Raw genomic sequence first — 20,605 nt, 5'->3', positions numbered from 1 at the left:
ATCATAGTGATATGACTGAAAAATTGTTAAAGCTATGTTAAAAATCCAAATCACATACACACACACTCTCTCTCTCACTGCACCATCAAAAGAAACTATGATAAGTATAAGACTTAACACCTCTCTGTTTCATCTTCCTGGCAAATTGGTGAGTTGGGGTTAGTACTACCATGTCAGTGGGCATGGAACTTTGTTCCGCCGGCATAAACAATTTTAATGCGTGTGTTGTTTTACCAGACACACCAGGACAATTAAGACAAAGTTTTGTCACCACACTGGATAATTATCTGATGGTGCCAATGAAGGTTGCGACAATTGTCCATTTCTAGCAGCAGTTTGACTCACTGCTGGTGTGACGGCGGTTGTTATGCCTTCACTGTGGTAGGTGTGGGGTCGGGTGCTTCCAATATTTTATTTAAATATTTATAGTAGTCCCACCCAGGCTCAATTTTGGTTGGAAGTTAAATTAGTGAAAGATAGTTAAATCATTGAATATTCTTATGTCACTTGTTTAGGTTCGATTAAACAGTCACAAAGAAAGAGTGAAAACAACTAGCTCTGAAAAAATACAATAATTTATTTCCCTAGAAAAATTCTGTAAAAATGAAAAATTATGAACTTATGGTTTTATAGAATCAAATCCAAAAATAATCCAAGAATAAAATTTTAGTAGTCCTAATAACAAAATGTTCAACTGATTTCACGTTTCAATCCCGACGAAAAATCCATGATGGAAGACGATGACGTATGCTGCAATCTGTAGTGTTGAAGTCTACAGTGCCTTGTAGAAACAAGAATTATCACCCCGGTTTCCGACAGCTGAATAAATTTTTATAAAGAAACTGTCCTTGTTCCACAATATTACAGGAACACACATATTTTCCAGAAAAATAACAGAAATAATCCTTTTGAATTCAAGTAATTTGAAATAACTCCAAACAGCACAACATACAATGAACAGTTTAACAGCCCTGCTTCTAAGGAGATTAATTCTTCAAAACATGGGTTATATGGTCTTTCTAAAACGTAAACAATGGGTCACGTGATCATCTTCTGGAAGGTTACATAAGTAAGTACTTGTTACAGGTCACGTTTATATAGTGTGATCCTGACGAAAACCAATCATTTTTACTCTAAGAAATCAAAAATAAAAAATAAATTGTTTACATCTTAAAGACAAAATCCCATCATGACCTTGGAAACAACCAATCATTTTAAAATAAGAACTTGTTTACGAAGGTTGCTATAAATTCTGAAACAAGGTCAGGATTTAGATCAAAACTTGGTGTTTTTAAACTAACAATGTCAAACTATTTTCTAAAAAAGTATCATCTCTAGTGAATAAATTTACATTATAATATCATGTAATGAAAAAAAAATTAAAACTGACAAACAATTAAATTAAATAAATATATATTAAATCAGATATAACCAATCAAATAGACATAACAATATACCCCCCAAAAAAAGAAATTCAATGTATAACAATTTAATGACAATTCGATAGTCAAGTGATTAAAATTTCCCACGTACTCTCCTTCCGCTTAACCCTTTGATAGCCTGTTGCATCACTTGATTAGTAGTGTGAGACAGCTTTCCACCTGTCCTTGTATTCTACTCATCTGTGTATTCTTCTCTCCTATTCCTCCAATTTCTTCTCCTCTTCCCCCCGATTTTCTGCAAATTCCTTCTCCTCCTTAACTTCTCTATATTCCTCCTCCTTTTCCATTTTCTCCTCGACTCCTTTTCCTCCTCTTTCTCGACTTTATATTGACTAGACTTGTTGACTCCGACTGCTCTGCTAGTCTTACTTCCGTCTCCCCTCTTAGAGACTCGGGACTTACTGAACCAGAAGTGCTGTCCCCCAAAAAGCTTCCTTTACAAAGCTTTGTCTTTCCTTAGAAGCACCCCTCAAAGTTGTACCACCAAATTACAAGTGGCTCTCTCGGAGTAACCCTATATTGCTCAGCAATCTTCCTATGCCAGACTAAATTTTTACTTTCTTGTTAGAAGTTATAATTCAGATCAAAATTGTTACCACATCCTCTTTTTCAATTCCTATTGGATGTCGTATTGACCTGATCCAATCAAACTTGGCGAACAGTGTATTGCTTGCTGTCTGTCCACATGGGGATGGATTTAGAACACGCCCCGTTCCTCACGGTTCCTCTGATCTTTGTCACAGATAGGTGAGAAGTCGCTTGATCTAACGTCTGTGCCGATCCAGAATGCCAGATCTACTCTCTGGTCACGATAACCTTGCGTAAGAGATTAACTCTAGCTTGCAGCTATGTGCAGGCATCAAATCATGGCTTGTAAATAATACCTTTGTTTATACACAACTTATGAACTGGGGCTGAGCAAATGTGACACTCGCTGATATAAAATGAACCTGTGATGACTCTGACAGCGTCCTTAGGAAATCGGGTGGTTATTGATAAAAGATTTATTGCGAAATTAGCGAGTATTGAAGATCAGTACCAAATTTAGTTCCATTTGGTAGATTTTCATGTATTTTATCCACAAATACACCTTTCTTTGTTGAGTGCGATTATGAAGTCAAGTACTGCCTTATCTTTGATCATTCTTGTACAACGATGCTTATTACCAAATGAGGCTCCATATGTAAATTTACCAATAATTTTATGACCTATATTCTTTGCAAATGAATTCTCATTCTTCTTGTCTTTGGGTTTTGGCATCCAAACTGAGGTTTGTGGTCTATATGAAATTGTTGCCTCACTCACTGTCATCGATAACAATATCTTTGCATCAAGCATAAATCTCAAATAGCACTATTGGAGCCCAACAACATTTATTCTTTGCACCACAGTCTGTGACATTTATCTCTGGATTTAGTTTTCTTACAATGACAAACAAACCAGGCAAGAATGACCGGATGAACATTTGCAGCAAATCTGAATGATTCAATCTTGGCAAATCCAGTTAAATCAATGGGATTTTCATGGAAATCCACTGGCAGTGTGCTATTTTTCACAACTCGAGTCACTTCATGTGTGTGATGCCCAAATCTCTCAAAATAAGGCTTAGAGTCATCCATCCCAAGAAAGCTTCTGGGATAACATGCAAACCTATCAATCAAGATAATGTCAGTGTAATCATATTTAGTGTTCCACAGACCTCCGTGTCCATATTCAACACATGAGCATTGAAAATCTTCAAGAAATTCTGCACATGTTGGTCTCCATGAATTTTTCTGCTGGCAGAAGTGAGCAATGACAGATAAGATTGTAAAACAATTATTCAACAATTCATTAAATAGAGCTGTCTCAGCTGTGTATTTTAGTGCAACCTGGGTCTTTTGCTCATGAAGAGATCCTGTATGATAAAGTTCAACAGATGGTAATACAGATCAAATCCATGGTGGGGAGTGCTTCAATCAGTAGTGATCCACACTCTGTCGTCAGATTACAAGCAGTCAGATTGTTCACAGTCCGCACTCTAAAACAGCTATACCGACACAGGGTTTCACTTACTGATATTAGAAATGCACTGATAAATATCACCGAAGTAAAATCTAAGAGTTTTTCTGGGTGAAAATTTTGTTATATTCTCGGTCCAAGTGTGAGTGTTGTGAATTATTACTATCAGGCAGCCCCTCGATTGATACTTTGAGTGTACATGACCTCATTGGTTATTGTCCATACTTGTAACAAGAATTTTAATTTTTTTCCAACATGGCAGTATCTTTTATTCTGGCTACATTTTCTATTACGCCTTTGGCCCATTGGTTTATTTTTCTGCATGACAGCTCTGTTAGATGATTTCTTCGTAACGCATACATGAAATATTCTGTGATTCTTGTGACTACACAATTATAACATCGGAAGAAGAGCAACAATGTTAGGTTCATCATTCAGTGGATAAATTGCATTAACAACTGCCTTCACAGGATATGCTTGCTCATGATATGGCTTGTCAATACCAGTCAGAATCCCTGGTTTGGAATTTTTGCTTAACGCGATATCACCCTGGCGGTGTTGTGATTCTCGAACAGGGTTGCATTTATCATGTGTAATCAATATTATGTCATCGACATCATCACCACTGATGGCAACAATAAATTTTATCCTAAACAAGTGTCTTTGGATAGCTAGTGATCCATATCAAGATAACCAGTAATCGTTGCTGGTCGTTGGTCGTTCATGTTAGCATCAATGGAAATATCATCTTGATGAGTCCTGAAAGATTACCAAATCTGTGTTGCTTCATTGTCCTTAAACTCCTCCTTGGCTTCATGGATACAATTGCTTAATTGCAAATTTGGTATCTATGGAACAGTTTCTGTTATCGATTCATCTGTCAAATTCGAACCTAGGATGAGAAGGCTTGATCATGGCTAATTTTGTAAGCTCCTCATCGGCTTCTGTTATTATATATTTAAGGCAAATATATCTTCTAATTAAAGATCATTCTAGATTAATAAATAATGATCTCATGAGCAAAAAATACCTGCAAATGGATGATGATTGGATCAACAACCCCATGTGGCAAGTTTTACTACTATAATTACTGTTGTTATCATCAAGTTAGTGTTTGATGAGGGAGTTTAGGTCCAAAACCATGAGTGAAATGCGGAATTGGTGTAAGAGGAAAATTTTAACTTTGCAGACATTGCGGTGTCAAAAAAATACAGACCTTTAAAAAATAATGTGATTTAAAAAAATGAGACCACAATAAGGGCTGCTAAGGACTATCTCTGTAGATTCTCTAGTAAGAAAACCAGTGATTAGATTGCACTCTGACCAATCATGATTTTTTTCTTAGTAATATAAAATTATAATTTTGACAAGAGATAATATTTATACAAATGGAGCAAGGAAACTTAGAAGAATTCAGAAGACACACCACCCTTAATAACTTTTAGGCAAATTGCACTGGTGTAATCAGAAACTGTCTGTTAAGAAGACTCCTCCTCAGCTGTGTTAATTCATGTAACTCCGGTTATCTCATGATCACCGCTAGAGGGAAGAGCATTCTGAAGACAAATTAACTCTTGCATAGATTTGTTTAAGAGTACTTTAATGGCTTGATCAAAGATGGTTTTGTTGTTGATCACATTAATGGCAATAAACATGATAATTCTTTATAGAATTTTGAAGCTATTACTCCAAGCCAAAATATCCTTAGAGGAAATACTGGTAAACATAGCAAACATTCAAGGTCAGTTAGATCTGTAAATCCACATAATTTTCATCAATTGGTGCAGCTGGAAAATATTTTAATATTCATCCAAATTCAATGCAGCTTGTCACAGATGATGTAAGTTCAGTGTTTTCACAGCAGTATAATCAAAAAATAAAATTTCAGTGTATATAATTAGACTACTGTGGATAACTATTGATCCGCGATTCCTTGGAATCCTGGGATTCATGTCATTTTTATCTAAGTCCCAGACCAGTACATGTATTAAGGGAGATAAGTCTGCCTCGACTAAAGATCACGACAAAGAACAGCAACTCTGTCTCCAAAAACACCTTAAGCCATGCCCCTAGATATTAATAGCACAAATTAAAAGTAGCATAGTCAGGTTAATGAATGGAAATGTGATAGATGTTTGGTTTCGATATGTCTACATGTGGCTTTTTTCATATATTTCCCTGGAGGAAATATAAAAAAAAGTTGTATTATAAAGATGTGTTTGTGTAAGCACCTGATTTCTGTATCGGCAGAGACAAGGTAATCAGGTGCTAATGTGCAAGCACGTGATCATAATCAACTGTTTTTCATTCCTGACTGGAGACTTTAGTACCTGCGTGCTGGGCTAGAATAATCATGCAACCAATCTGTCTGTCTGCCAGAGATTGATTTCATTGTATAAAAGCTCAGCGTGTACAAATAAATAGTTACTGGGATCTGAAAGGCCCATATTCAGGTATAATACACACATCAAGGTACTGATTCGGTAGGTGGGTTGAATCGAACATGGCATGTGTATTACACCTGTAGAGGAGTAGGGGTATGTTTCATCCTGTTTTCCCAGTTAGTGTGTGGTTTTATATAGGAGTGCCGATATACAGACAAGTAAACATGTGCCATATCGATATGGATAGATCGTCTAACTACCAATCACATTGCTGAAATTAATACATGTTTGAATTTTGGCAAACGAAAGAATTTTTTTTCTTCTATATAGTATGGAGACATTACTGGGCCTGGCTAAGATTTTGAATATAATCTGAAATCCAACTTGGTAATGTATAATCAGTGCTAATTACTTGACTAGAGAATACATCATTCCTGAGAGGTCAAGTTCTCTTAGATCACCCGATGGGCCTGCTAGAATGTTTTTTTTGGCAATCTAGGTGTTCACCGGGGGTGGGGTGTGTGTCTGCACAAAATTAGCACTGACCAGTGCAGAAGCCTATTGGATGTAAAATAATATATGAATACCATCAGCTTACGGCAGCAGTTATGTCTAATAAAGTAAAATATATACTCCCAGGAAATACTATCAATGGGCATCACCTGGGCCTAGTTATATCCTTTTGTGCTAACACAATATTGTTGATTTAAATTAATATTTTTATTATAAAATGAAGAAAATATTAATGTGATTATTTTTGCAATTGAAAAATTACATAATTGGATTGGTAGCGATCCTGATGCAAGCATCTGACTTACTGATCAACTTGATCCTGAAAAAAATCATGGATGATTTCGAAGTGTTGCAACAATTGATATCAGAAAGGTGGATACACACTTGCTGCAGAATGCAGATTCAAATTACTCCAGCAAGCAATGATAATGTCACTTGCTAGTGTTAGTGATGATAAATGTGTTGCTGAATTTGTTCCACTTGCATCAGCAATAGAGACAATTAGATAAGTATCATCTCAAGGTTATGGAGCAGAAAAGGTTGTAGGTGAGCATGTAAGACAGCCAAAGGAATCAGTTGTTTACTGGCTACTATGCCAAATTTCTTATCTGTTCCATAATGCTGTATAAGGGTATTTAGACCATCAATGCTTGTGCAGATAGAGGTATTAAAATAAATATCTTTACTTCTTAATTGCATTTTGTAACCCTTATTTTATTCAATTTATTTAACCCTGATATGGATACATGTATATTGTTTTATAGCATATCATTTGCAGGACAAATTTAATTAATTAAAAAAAATGAAAATTACATTATACTTTTAAATTGTCTGTATTTTAATTAGGTTCAGCATTCTGACCTTTGTACATTTAATTTTAAAATACCACTAAAAGGGTCATTCCATCTATTTTTTTGTCCATCCAGCATATACAACTGACTCATATTTAAAGATCATTTTGGGTTCAGAAACACTGGCATCTCCATTAACACTTTCCCACCTCCAGTATTCTGATATACTTCATAACTTTAAAAATTATTGTCATCATCACTATTATCATCAAGTATTTGATGAATGAAATCATAATGAATGACATTGGGAAGCAGATATTTTGGGTTTACTAAGTAGCCAATATTTTAAACACACATTGTAAAACTTTCTTCATGAATGGTTCAAACTACGCCATAATTTTTATTCCTGGGCACATTGTACTTGAAATATCTAATGACTTTCCCACAAAGTCTATCTGTTGTTCTGCCAATACTTCATATTCGTCACGCAGGGAATAAGGGCATTGATTTCTGATTGTTTAAGCTGGAGCGGAACAAGCATTGATAACCACAGATGAGAGTTCATTGTAACATTTTTCAACGTTACCTTCAAATCGACCAAATGAGTCAAGATACAATTCAAAGTATAAACTTCGCATGGTTATTAAATGATGAGTTCTTCATTAAACACGAAGAATATGTTTGGAATGTATAGTATATTTTGAACATACTTCTGGGTTAAGATTAGCTACGATGTCGTAGCCTCAACTTGATTTTGTTGTCCACGAGGTACGAGCAAGGGTACTAATATTAGTACTAGGTCAAGATAATTAGCATGAAATGAGGGGTTTGTGCAGATTACAAACCATGTCAGATGGTGAGTGGTTATTCTCAAATAATCTATTTCATTTTTACTAATAAACATGAGTGCCTGTGACTGCAAATTCGGTTTCAGATAGATTATAATTTTATAGAATAACAAGGCAACTAATAATAATTATTCCTGACTGCTGAAGACTAAAATAACATGCATGTGGTAAGTATTATTTTGTATCATTTCTCCATCTCTTGTATCGATATGTCTATTTCAGCAATAGTATTGATGCATCTATATAGTGATGAATTGTTTCACCCCCACTGATATCATCGTGGTTGTTCGTGTTGTGTTAGCGACAATTTTTTTTAATAGTGGGATTGTGAAACAATGTCATTATTATTTACACCAATTATAAATGTGGGACGCTTTGTGTCTTACATACATCATAATAAATATTAATTATTTCATAAATTCTTGATCTGAAAGTATACTGTCATTCAACCCCGTTGATTTCATCAACGATAACTGCTCATGTGCATGTGTTGCTTTTGTCAATATCTCAATATGTTCATGTAATTTCTCAGTCCCACATGTTGATAATTTCTTTGCTATAATATTAAAGAATACCAGCAACACCAGCAATTACAGCAACACTGATTCATATTACTGGTGCTGTCACATATGTTACTGATAATGTTCCAGCTGCTATGGTGGATGCCATGTATACAGCAACATCAATAACTATGATGCATCAGCATTTTTTTTTTTTTTTTTTGCTTTCCATGTGCGTGTCTATATTTTTCAGCTATGCCTGCCACATTCAAACTTGGTCATTTCGATCCTTTTAAGAGGAATAGTGATAAAAAAATTTTCAAGATGGACACTAGTGGCCATATTAGATGTCAGATCAGCACAATTTTAATTAAGGACCAACAAGACATTATAAGAAATCTTTTAGTAGAAAGCCCATGCCGATATGATCATTCATTCATGAGTAATAACAAGATTTTCAAGATGTCCACTATTGTGGCCATATTTGACACAGATCAAAACATATTTCATTTAGGACCAACTAGACATACAAAATCTTCTGGTAAATAAAAATCAAGTCAATATGACTTTTCATTCAGGAGGAGTAGCAATAACAAAATGTTCAAGATGGCTGCCATTTTAATCATTAGATCAGCATAATTTTCATTTAGGACCAACTTGACATCATAAACAATCTTAATTAAATGCCCATGTTGATTATAATGACCATATATTCAGGAGGAGCAGCAACAACAAAACTCTCAAGATATCAAATGTAGCAGCTATAATGGATGTGAAGGCAGCACCATTTACGTTTCAGATCAATTAGGCATCATGAAAGGTCATCCCGTGGAAACCCTGCCAATATGACTTTTTGCTTTGAAGGAATAATTATAAGATTTTCAAGATGGTTGCTCTGGTGTCCATACTGGAAACATATTCTGGACCAACAAGACATCATATGAAGTCCTCCAGTGAAAATCTCATATTGGTATGACCATCTACATGTGTTCAGGAGGAGAAGCCATAACAAAACTCTGGCAGTCACATTAGACAACAGATCTGAACAGTCTTCATTTAGGACCAAGTAGTCTTCTGGTGAAAACCCATGTCAATATGACTTTCAGTTCAGGAGGAGTAGCAGTAACAAGATTTTCAACATGACTCTTGGTGGCCATATCAACAGCATTTTCATGTACGACAAATTATAGACTTGATAAGAAGTTGTTTTAGTGAAAACCCCATGTTGACAGGATAAAGCAGACATAAAAAGATGTCTTTTAGTAAAATTCCGTTCTTGATATGACTATTCATTCAGGAGAAGTAGCAATAACAAGATTCTAAAGGGGGACACTGTAGCAGCCATATTTGATTTGTGAGTTGCATCATTTATACTTAGGACCAACAAGACATCATAAAAAACCTTGTAATAAAAGTCCTATGCTGATATGAAAGAATAGTGAGGACAAGATTGGAACTATTTTCATTTAAAATCATTGGATGAAAACGTGTGTACAGTGTATATACAATTCTCCAAGTAGTTTAGGAGGAGCAGCAATAAAAACTTTATAACCAACAGCTTGATGAAAGAACATGATCCCATCAGCTCTTCTCGCCTATGACCAGTAGAGCTAAAAATGACCAAAGTGCAATCCAAAATGGTAGAAATCCACAAATCTAATCAAAATTCACATCCCTGCACTCATTATCAACAGAACCCAAAGCCCATATTCCAAGTCTTCACAGATCAGAATCAGAATCTGATCAGAAATCCACATCTGGCCTCCATAACAGTAACAAGCTGAGCCAACCAGATGCATGGTCACCTCTTTAATATGTATTGATAAACTGTTGCAAAATCTTGATGATATTATAATCCCATAAACAAGTTTAATAAAAATAACATGGCTGCAAAAGTGGTACATGTAACAACACTGTGAAATGATTTGCCTGTGCTTTTTTTTAATGTATCTTTATTAAAACCAATACATGAGGTCAAAAGTATTACAGTCAGAGATATCATCTGTTTTTATTTGTTACATTGTTCTATTTGCTTAGTTTATCCTTTTTCTCATTTATGTCTTATGTGACTTAGGTTTTGCCTTTTGCCTGTACAAAATTTTATTGAGCAAGTGTTATAATAACTAACTTTATAATTTATCAACAGGATGAACAAGTCTTGCCTTATAGTTAACTTCATAACTTATATACCATAATGCCAAATGAATACATGTAAACTTCAAATAAAAATTGTCTTTATCATCAATTTATTTTAGAATTATATTTTCTGTTGCATGAAACACATGTAATATTTCACAAAAACCCTATAAATAAACAATAAAATACATGTGCAGTAATTACACATAATTATCTTTCTTGAATTCTGACCCTGAAAAGTTTGACTGCTTGACAAATCTGTCATGTGCTGAGTGACTTTTTGTTGGCAGAAGGGTTTCAAAACCGACATTACTGAACTGTAAAGTATTATAAACGAAAAGTGCTTTGAAAATTATAAAATGGGTAAAGAATTCCAACAAATTTCAAACTGCTAGATAACTCTGCAAAAAAGAAAAAATTGCACAATGAAACATCCAAATTATTGTTGTGGTTTTGGAAAATGTGAAATACAGCAATAACTACATATTAAATCCAGTTCAAGTCATTTGCATATAAATACATATTAGACAACTGCTAGTGTGGTGTCAGATATATCAAACACATGGGGTCTTAAAAAGGGCACCTGTTGAAAAAATTTCTCTGCCAAAAGAAAGTCTCCCAATGTAACTGTGGCTCCCTTTCTGATTTTTATGTGATCAACTATTTATCACACAGGCAAATTATTCACATAATGCGCTCTTCCTAGCACCCAGTCCTTTTCTAAAAATACTGCATCATCTATCAAGGTACATATAGCCACTTATTTTCACCTGCCGCATCACATGTAATCATATTCATGTCCTTTTCAAACCAACAACATTCTTCATTTAGAGATGCATTTTGGACAGTGCTGTTAAGTTGAGAGAGACTTAATTATGTCAAAATTTTTTCTGGTAGTGAGGAGAAGAAAATGAAGAAGAACTATTGAAATAACCTGAAAATCTAATCAAGTTATCTTGATATAAATTTTTATTGAAATATGTCTACCAAATTTTGATTATCTATCTCATGTTGCTTTTGTTTCAATGCTAACAAAGTATGTGTTGAAACAAGTAAAAGTCCCAGAAGTTTACATGTTAACAAAATTTAAACATTCCTGTATTTCCCTGAAAATCTCACCAGGCCACCTACATGTGAATACAAACTGGCTTATTCAATTTTGATCATCTACATCACCAGGTCTAACAAAATCAAGATGTCACCATCACTGTTTCAAATCCACTGTGTAGTTACTCTGAATCAAATGAAACAGCAAAATGCTATTTCTTTGAATGTAATTAACTTCCTCAAATATTCCAGATGAATGAACTTAATAAAACTTACATTTCACACTGACATCTACATGCTTTTGTTTGGTATGATACTCTTAATGATACAATTAATACTGGTGTTTTTAAACCATTATCTCAGACGTATTAACTTTTTGAGTCTAGCAAGAGAGTTCAAGAAAGATAAATCCAAATGTGTTTTTCCTCACTTTTACTTCTTTCTTTTTATTTTAACAGTATAATTGTCATGATCGTTAAATCTTAAAAAATGTTATTATCAATATTATTGTTGTTATTATTATTTGCCACATAGGAAGTTCTTTGGTTATGTCAGACACATCATTGTTTAACCAATATACATATAAGTTATGTAAGTATGAATATTTATGCAGACGTGTATGTGTTCTGTATGTACATGTGTGAACAGAGATGCATGTATTCCTGTATATAAATGCATATGCATAGTATCTATGCATGTATACATGTATATGCAATGCTCAAAAAAATCTGATAGCCCAACACCAAGGGCTCATCTAAATTCAGATTGGTCCCCTCATGCATTCTAAGTGATGTGCCCATTGGGCTTGTCAAAGAAATCTAATCTGCCTGAGAACAACTTCTATCGCACTAATGAAATGCAAAACGTTATTTTCAAGATGTTGAAATACTAGTAAATTATTATGTTTCCTATTATTATGTGTCCCCATGTTTGCCCATTATCCTTAAGAAGATTGTCTAATTGTATGACACTTCTACAGAAAGCTGTAAACTTTGCATACAAAGCAAAGCATGTGACATTTAAATGGGGAACAGATTGTCTGGGCCGTACTCAAACTAGTACTCACCTGGCTTTAACATAAATGTGATTCTAAATTACGTACTAGAAACCAGTAAGAACAGGTCTGGTGGCTACTGGAACTGTTCCAGCATTCATCGCAACCATTGCATTGATGCATGGCCCCATAATGCCAGGGATTAAGGTTAGCATGTAATTACATGACATTATGCTGTTAATTGATAACTTTATTGTTCTAATATGGAGAACGTAGCCAAATGCAGAATGAGGTATTATGAGTATTAAAGGGACAGAATGCAGTCATCATTACTTTTGCATATCCAATTAAACATTGATTGTCCTTAGGCAGAGTTGACATAAAAAGGAAATATCAACTAAAAATGATTTTGGAAAAAACACTTGAGAAAATATTTTGAATTTTTTCATGATTTTGTTTAAATGTTATTGTGCTAAAGGTGTTTCAAGTTAAAGTCTAATGAATGATAATTCAGCTGTCCCTTACTCATGCTTAAAATAGTGTAATGAAACACTGGCTAAACATATCAACCCCATTGAACAACATCAAAGAGTAAACAGCAACTGTATAAATCAAGACAGGCTTCAGGTGCTAATGAACATAAATACAGATGATACACTGAGTATAAAGGAGATTGTTAGAGCAATTAGACAATGGCTGACTACAGGACCTTTTCATATTTGAAGTGAAGTAATTGCAACATTTCTAATAAATATTATTTTTTTAAAGGGTCAATTTTGGGCAAACGGAAACTGGAATATGGGCTTGTGAATTTGAGTGAGGGCTTGTGATTTTTTTTTAAAAATCATCAGCTCTGGGCCTGTGCCTAATTTTTTCTTTAAGCTCTTGCATGTGCTTGTATATAGCACAGAATATGTAAAAAATTTGTGTTACATCTCACTTTTATAAAATTTCAGTTATTATATTGGGTCCATATTATATAATTATAACACTCCTGATAATGGGCCATTTATTTTTATACAAAAGGAGATCTTTCCTTGTGCATGTCGTGTAAAAAGAAATAATTTTGGAGATCAACAAAAGATATAACGCAAGACACCAGTAAGATCTTTTCTGAACAATTTCAACATCGTCACTGAAAATATCCAAATGATATTGTGATTGTTTAATTACAGAGAATGCAAAGAAGAAATCTTAGTTCCTATGTTTAGATTATAGGCCAGGATATGGAAACTGTAACTATTAATATGCTGTAGATTAACAGAATGACATTTTCGCTTTTTCAAAATAATTGTGAAACACATCAGACAGCCATACAAAAGAATGATCATCAATTTGAGGCAATGAATTTGACAAATTTTTCATGCCTTATTGTGCAGTATTAAAGGTTTAATATGCTAACTTGTGAAGATGGCATTCTGCATCCAGCTATGTCCAAGATTTTCATTCCTTTTTGGTCATTTGAAATGCTCATGGTCTCAGAACATTATCCCCTATCATACAGCAGTGAATACTGGGCCATCTGCAATCACTTTACTGAATCTTAAGTGGGGCTGGTACCTGACATTTGCTTCCAATCACCAGTCTTTACTTCTAGTGTGGGGAGGGTGCTTGTCATCATATGGAAAACTGAAGTTATGATTTTGTTAAATCCTGTATTATATTCCAACTTTATGATGGACAAACAAATAATAATTATCCAAGTTCTAGATTTGTTTTGTCAATTATTCCAGAGATTTGCTTTATCAATTTTCATATCCAAACTTTGTGTCATTCTGTTGGTCTATGAGGAACATAATACTTGTGCAAGAAATTATACAATGAGATACAAGAACGATGCTAGTTTTTCTTGTCCTTGTCTAACATGAAATTTCATCTCAAGCTTTTTCAAGAAACATTATAATGTTACATATTTTAAAAGTCAATTCTGAGTTTGTTGTATATTTGTGTAGGTATTATGACGAATACCTTTTAATACAAAGAGGTTTTGGGTACTGTAAATCATGGAACAACACATCTCGGTTATCTAATATGTAATGAACAGGATGCTGTTATATATAGTGAGTAAACATAAAAGTTACATTTTTCCTCATTATTTTTTAGTAGCCCCAAACCAATGAATACGAATGTCATTTATATTCACAAAATCTGACAAAGAAAAGAAAAAGACACAAAATTAGGAGTGTGTGTGCGTGTTTTGGATTTTTAATATAGCTTTAACAATTTTTCAGTCATACTGCTACGATGTCTGCAGTGTGGCAGTTTAAAGTGATGTCTAGCACTGGGGCATCATGCCGCAGTCATGTAGCATGATGTTCCACCCAGTCACATTATCCTGACACCAGGCCGACCAGTCCTAACACTAATCTCTTAATGCTGAGTGCCTAGCAAGGCAGCTGTAGGTACCATTTTTATGAGTCTTTCGTATGACTCAGCTGGGGTTCAAACCCATGACCTCCCACAGCTGAGGCAGATGCTCTAATCACTAGGCTACCAGAGCAGTCAACAAAATAAGGACATGGTGTATGTATGTCATCACCATCAAATTTGAAATCAGTATGATGGTTTACCCATATGACTAACATGACAGATATCTTCTTTTTTTCTCAAAGAATTACTGCTGAATGTTAATGGCATTTCAAATTCTAATGAATATGTAACAATGGACATGACCATCCAGCATCAACAGCAGCTGGAAAATATATACTGAAAGTCATTTGCAAAACTCAACCATTTTCCAAACAATTTTCAGGCAAAATGCTAAGTAATTTAAATAAATTTTCAGGCAAAATGCTAAGTAATTTAAATACTTCACCAATTTATGACAAAAAAAACCCTATTTTTCCGTCTGTCTTGAGCAATATTTGATACAGAAACAGTTGTTCGTAAGTGTAACAGTGGTAAAAATACATCAACATCCACTCATCTGCTGTTTTTCCAAGCCATGTGTTTTGTATATAATGTGAGGCTATCATAAAAAGGTCATATATAGATGTCATAAAATAACACAGCTTATTTAGGACAAAGTCATCCTTTCCAGTTGCTATCATTAATTTATAAGACTCTGAAATATGATATTCTGACACTAAACCAATTTATGTAAACAGGAAAAATGTTAAGAAAATTCAACTGGTGATTTCTTTCTACAACTTTAACAATGAATTACAACACATTCATGAACTGAGACTGTTCTAGCTGGTGAAATAGTGGCATAAATTTGTCATGATTTTGGCATAAAATAGTAACATGTTACATATTAGACATGGTGATAAATAATCTGTAAGCTGATGACTCTTTTGGTTTGAAGATGTATATATGAACTTAGATATTTTTATGATTTTAAGTACCTTTAATGTAAATGGATGCTTAAAGATTGTCGCTGGGGTGGCAATTAATTATGACACCTTCACCATGGTCATGATAAAGCCTTGAGAATGTCCATAACATTTCACTTGAACATTTCAAGTTTTGAATTCATCTGACTTGTGATCAGTTAAATAGATATCAATTTTATCTCTCTTAAGTTGACTATAAATGAAAAAAGCACCAGTCTAATATTTCTGGAAATATTTAAATTTTTCAGACATAACATTTAATTTATGACATCAAATTCTGTACCACATACATATATATGCAGTTCTATACGTGTGTATATGTCTATATATAACTGTTTGGATGTATGTTTAGAAGTATTCTAAATCATTAAGAAAATATGGTCAGCCAACCATCCCCGTTTCTCATTGCCGACCCTAGTACTTGTATCCCCGATAGTCAAATAAAAAACAATTTAAATATATGTAAGCCTTACAAACAAAAATGACCTCCCAACCCTAATTTTAAAACCGGTGCAATAGGAAACTCACAAATTAAAATTATTCATCCAGGAATATCAAAAAAGTTCACTAAAGAAAAGAATTGTTCACATATTTGTATATATGTATTTATAAATCTGTCACTTGTTCTCATAGGTACCTCACCTTACTTTATTCCTTTCTAAACTTGCACCTCAAACAATGATTGCTTTAGATCATTACTGTCCTTACACTCATTCAAACATCATTATAATTTCCTTTGTTCAAATTCATGAAATATGTGTTTTGTCTTTGTTAAGGGAAAGGCTATTCTGTGTTGGAAGGACTTGTACATAACCCTTTTGTTTTCCAAATATGTGCAATAAAATGTTTAAACCTATGATGCCACTCCTGCAAGCAGTACTGCAGATAAAAATCAATTGGAAAACATGCATGTGATGAGGGTTCAAAGATGTATATGCACACAGTACACATCTAGGAGTTGGTTTTTACATACCGTCCAGTCTCCAAAGGGCTTTCCTTCTTTTCATAACCCGGCTGTACTTTTTCCATCGTATACTCTGGAAAAGGATGGAATACGATGGAAAAACATGGAAAACCCTGGAAAATGATGGAAAAATGAAATATTCTGCAGAATTTAGCATGGAAACCCTGGACATTGTGCATGGAAAATGCTGGACATGCCTGGAAAATGCTGGACATTTTGGACTTTGAAATTTTTCAGCATGGAAAACCCTGGAAAACGATGGACATTTTGGACTTTGATTTTTTTCAGCATGGAAAACGATGGACATTTTGGACTCTGAACTTTTTTCAGCATGGAAAACCCTGGAAAAGCATGGACAGTTTAGACTTAGAATTTTTTGGATAAATTTCAGCATGGAAAACCCTGGAAAAGGATGGACAGTTTGGACTTAGAATTTTTGGGATAAATTTCAGCATGGAAAACCCTGGAAAAGAACTTAGTCAATTTTCAAGATTGGTACAAAGAATTATTTTGAATTACCTAAAGAAAGAGCAATCATGACTAAACTGCGCTGTAACACAGATTTTTGAACTTGAAACTAAACTATTATTTCAAACCTATGATAAATATATACTGAGAAATAGAGGACACAAGTCAAATAAACAAACTAAACCATACACACACACACACTTGACCCCTGCCTTAAAAAAACAAACTACAAGTGTTGAAGTAGTACATCATTTATTGTATGTACCACATATGTAATTAAATGTTCATTATCAAAAGAACATCACTATACAAAAATGTTGGTGTAACACAAACTATACATGTATGAAAAGATATCCTGAAAAATTAGTTAAATCCTGACCAGAAAATATCTGGTGCATATAAAATCATAAATATGTCCAAATCTGTTCACCACTTGAGCTTGACACTACAGTGTATAAGTATGAAATTCTGCTGTGCAATGGTGAGAGCCATTTTAGTCCTTTTCATGATGATTGGGGAGAACAGTACCATAAATGGCATTTCCAATTTCAACAACAATAATAGGTTCTCGAAGACACTTGATCCTATTTTTGATGATGAAAGGTAGTCTTCTTTCTTGTCAGAGCCAACTTAATTCCAAAGAGATGTTTGCTCATAATTATTAGTTATGTACACCTGTACAGCCCCCAGTTTCACATATTTCTTCTTTATCGGAGTACAATTTTTTGCAGATCCCACAATAAAAATTGTATTTGAGATACTCCTTACTGAATTCACATTTTTCCTTCAAATCTTTGACAGCTGTCAATCCTGTGTTTGCTGAAGGAAGATGCAACTGAATTAAGTCCAAAAAGTCACATATTTAGCATCTGACAAATTATGTCTTGTTGGCAAAGCCCCAAGGACAATAACATGTTCAGACTTTGTGATTTCACTACAATATATATCTTGTTATGGGGCTATGACATAAAGTGGGGGATCTGTGACATGAGATGGGTAAGACTGAGTTGCTTCATTCACCTGATGATACTGTTCATTGTCTGAACTTGATTAAAACTCTATACTTTCTTCTGAGTCAGATGAAAAACTCATGTCACTGTCACCATATCTAGTTGGTTCATCTGTTGATATTCTCATTATATTTGAAGATTAGTATTACGTACAGTCACCAATTTCATAATATCCAAGACCAACAGAACTGGAATGACCTAGATCAACAACACTGTAATGAGAAATACAAATTTTAGTGAACATGTATAATTCATATTAAAATCTTAACATTCAAACATTATTGTTTTGTTGTGGGAATTGAATATGTACAGTTAATATTACACTGTTACAGTAGTTTAGTTTGACAAATCCAATGTTAATGCATGCATCATTTAAACATGGGTAATGCAAATATGATACACAATGAATGCATGTAAATGACAAGTAATTGATACACAATAATATACTCAATCATACAAAGTACATGTGATACAACATACACTTCATAAATGTATGTGATGTTTTCAGAAAAACAACTCAAGTTTCATAACATTTTAGGGCACTATAAGAAAAATGAAAGTAAAAATTATATTTAACATTTTAAATAATTAAAAACTTAAGTATGACAATGCATAACAATAAATTATTATATCTTGTTCTGCAAGAATCAATACTGATCAGATATTTCCTGGAATTTCTGTAATTGGCTGATTTGGTTAAATATGGTGTACATTGTGCATATATTGTGTATGGTGTGTTGGATAACCCATACAGAGTGAATGTTCTGTTCAAACACGTACACTGAAAATTCTGTCTGTAAATACTGATTGATTTCACCATATACTCAGAATTTGTTGAACTCTGAAAATTCCACTTAGTGTTGTATAGTGAAATTTGTTTATTCCTTAAATTATTGATATGATAATGAAACTGTGTTTAAGATATGAGCCATGTTAAGCTGTGAATGTACTAGGTAAGAACAAATGTATAAAGAATAATGCTTATCTTCACACAAATAAACATTGTTGTGGGAGACAGCTGCAGACATTATTTAAAATGTAAAAAAACTCTCTATTACTCCTGGAATTACCATTGTTTTCTCTTCCTCCAGTACATGGTGCTTTTAGGAATGGACTTTGTGGAATTAACTTCAAACTGCTTATATATTTTGTCCTGAACACCAGCACCTGTAATACACAAACAGCATTAAAACGTTTACAGACTGTACAGTCAGACTGATTAAAACATTAACATATCGTTCAAAAATCATCTTCATGGTAAAACTTGTGTACATTTTAATCTTGCTAAGATTCATGTGAAATTTTTCAAAATTTCTTTTTCCAGGACTTAAGTTACTTAAGTTATGATTTTACTTATATATGTAGCAGTCTGAAAATTTAGCAGCAACCTAAAGACCTTTTTGGACTAGATCTACAAATACTCAAGAAATTCACAACTTTATCATAATACCAGAGCAGTCCCTGTTTGGGCTTACATGTATCACTGGAGTTAACATTTCCAAGACTGACAATTACAAGGTTATGGCTGTTAAAATAAAATTCCACAAATTAGGTTGCTTTGAAAGTTATATATACATATATATTGAAAAACAAAAATACCTACTCTAATTTTAAAACTGGTGCAAAAGGAAACTTGTTTTTGACCTTGTATATCTTTTCACATTTATTGAAATACTTGCTTACAATTTAATTACCAGTCATACATATACTGTGTTGGGCGGTTAATCATATAGTCAGTTTATACTTGGGCAAACGAGATAAAGTCGAGACTCCGTTTATCTCATACTCACCTATAATATTTGGGTGTCCAATTTGTGTTGTCTTTCCATTTGTGTTCCACACCTCGACACGATATTGCCTCTTGGTCGTAAACTTTGTCTTCTAAAACCACTTTACTGTAAACCAATCATTCCCCAACATATCCAAATCACGGCGTTGGTATCCGATGTATAGATATTAACTCTTTAGATAAATCATAAATCAAAAGAGAACAAAATGTCTGATTTTTCTGTCAAGTATTCGCCTTCGCGTATCGGAGTCACGTTTTTGTCACGCAGAAATAGCCGAGGTTGTTCCGTATGATGATGGCTGATTGAGCTGACTATGATGGGATATAAAATTAAGAACTTATTTTTTTTTAACCAATTACTACATTGAAAAAGCCGGCATATT

General features: G+C 33.9%; 1 long non-coding RNA gene across 1 annotated transcript; it reads right to left on the bottom strand.

Annotated features, from left to right (window-relative positions):
- Positions 1-17,658: 17,658 nt before the first annotated feature.
- On the bottom strand, positions 17,659-20,526 carry LOC149776934 (uncharacterized). The gene is made up of 3 exons (XR_016416139.1): positions 20,224-20,526; positions 19,504-19,600; positions 17,659-18,645 (listed from the first exon to the last, which is right to left on the bottom strand). It is a non-coding gene; the product is annotated as an uncharacterized LOC149776934 (long non-coding RNA).
- Between the last annotated feature and the right edge of the window lie 79 nt (positions 20,527-20,605).

This window comes from Sinohyriopsis cumingii, chromosome 18, assembly GCF_028554795.1.
Source record: "Sinohyriopsis cumingii isolate HCF-2022 chromosome 18, ASM2855479v2, whole genome shotgun sequence".
In the NCBI taxonomy this organism is placed as follows: domain Eukaryota; kingdom Metazoa; phylum Mollusca; class Bivalvia; order Unionida; family Unionidae; genus Sinohyriopsis; species Sinohyriopsis cumingii.
Note: the sequence above shows the minus strand (reverse complement) of the source record. Positions and strands in the feature narration are given on the sequence as shown.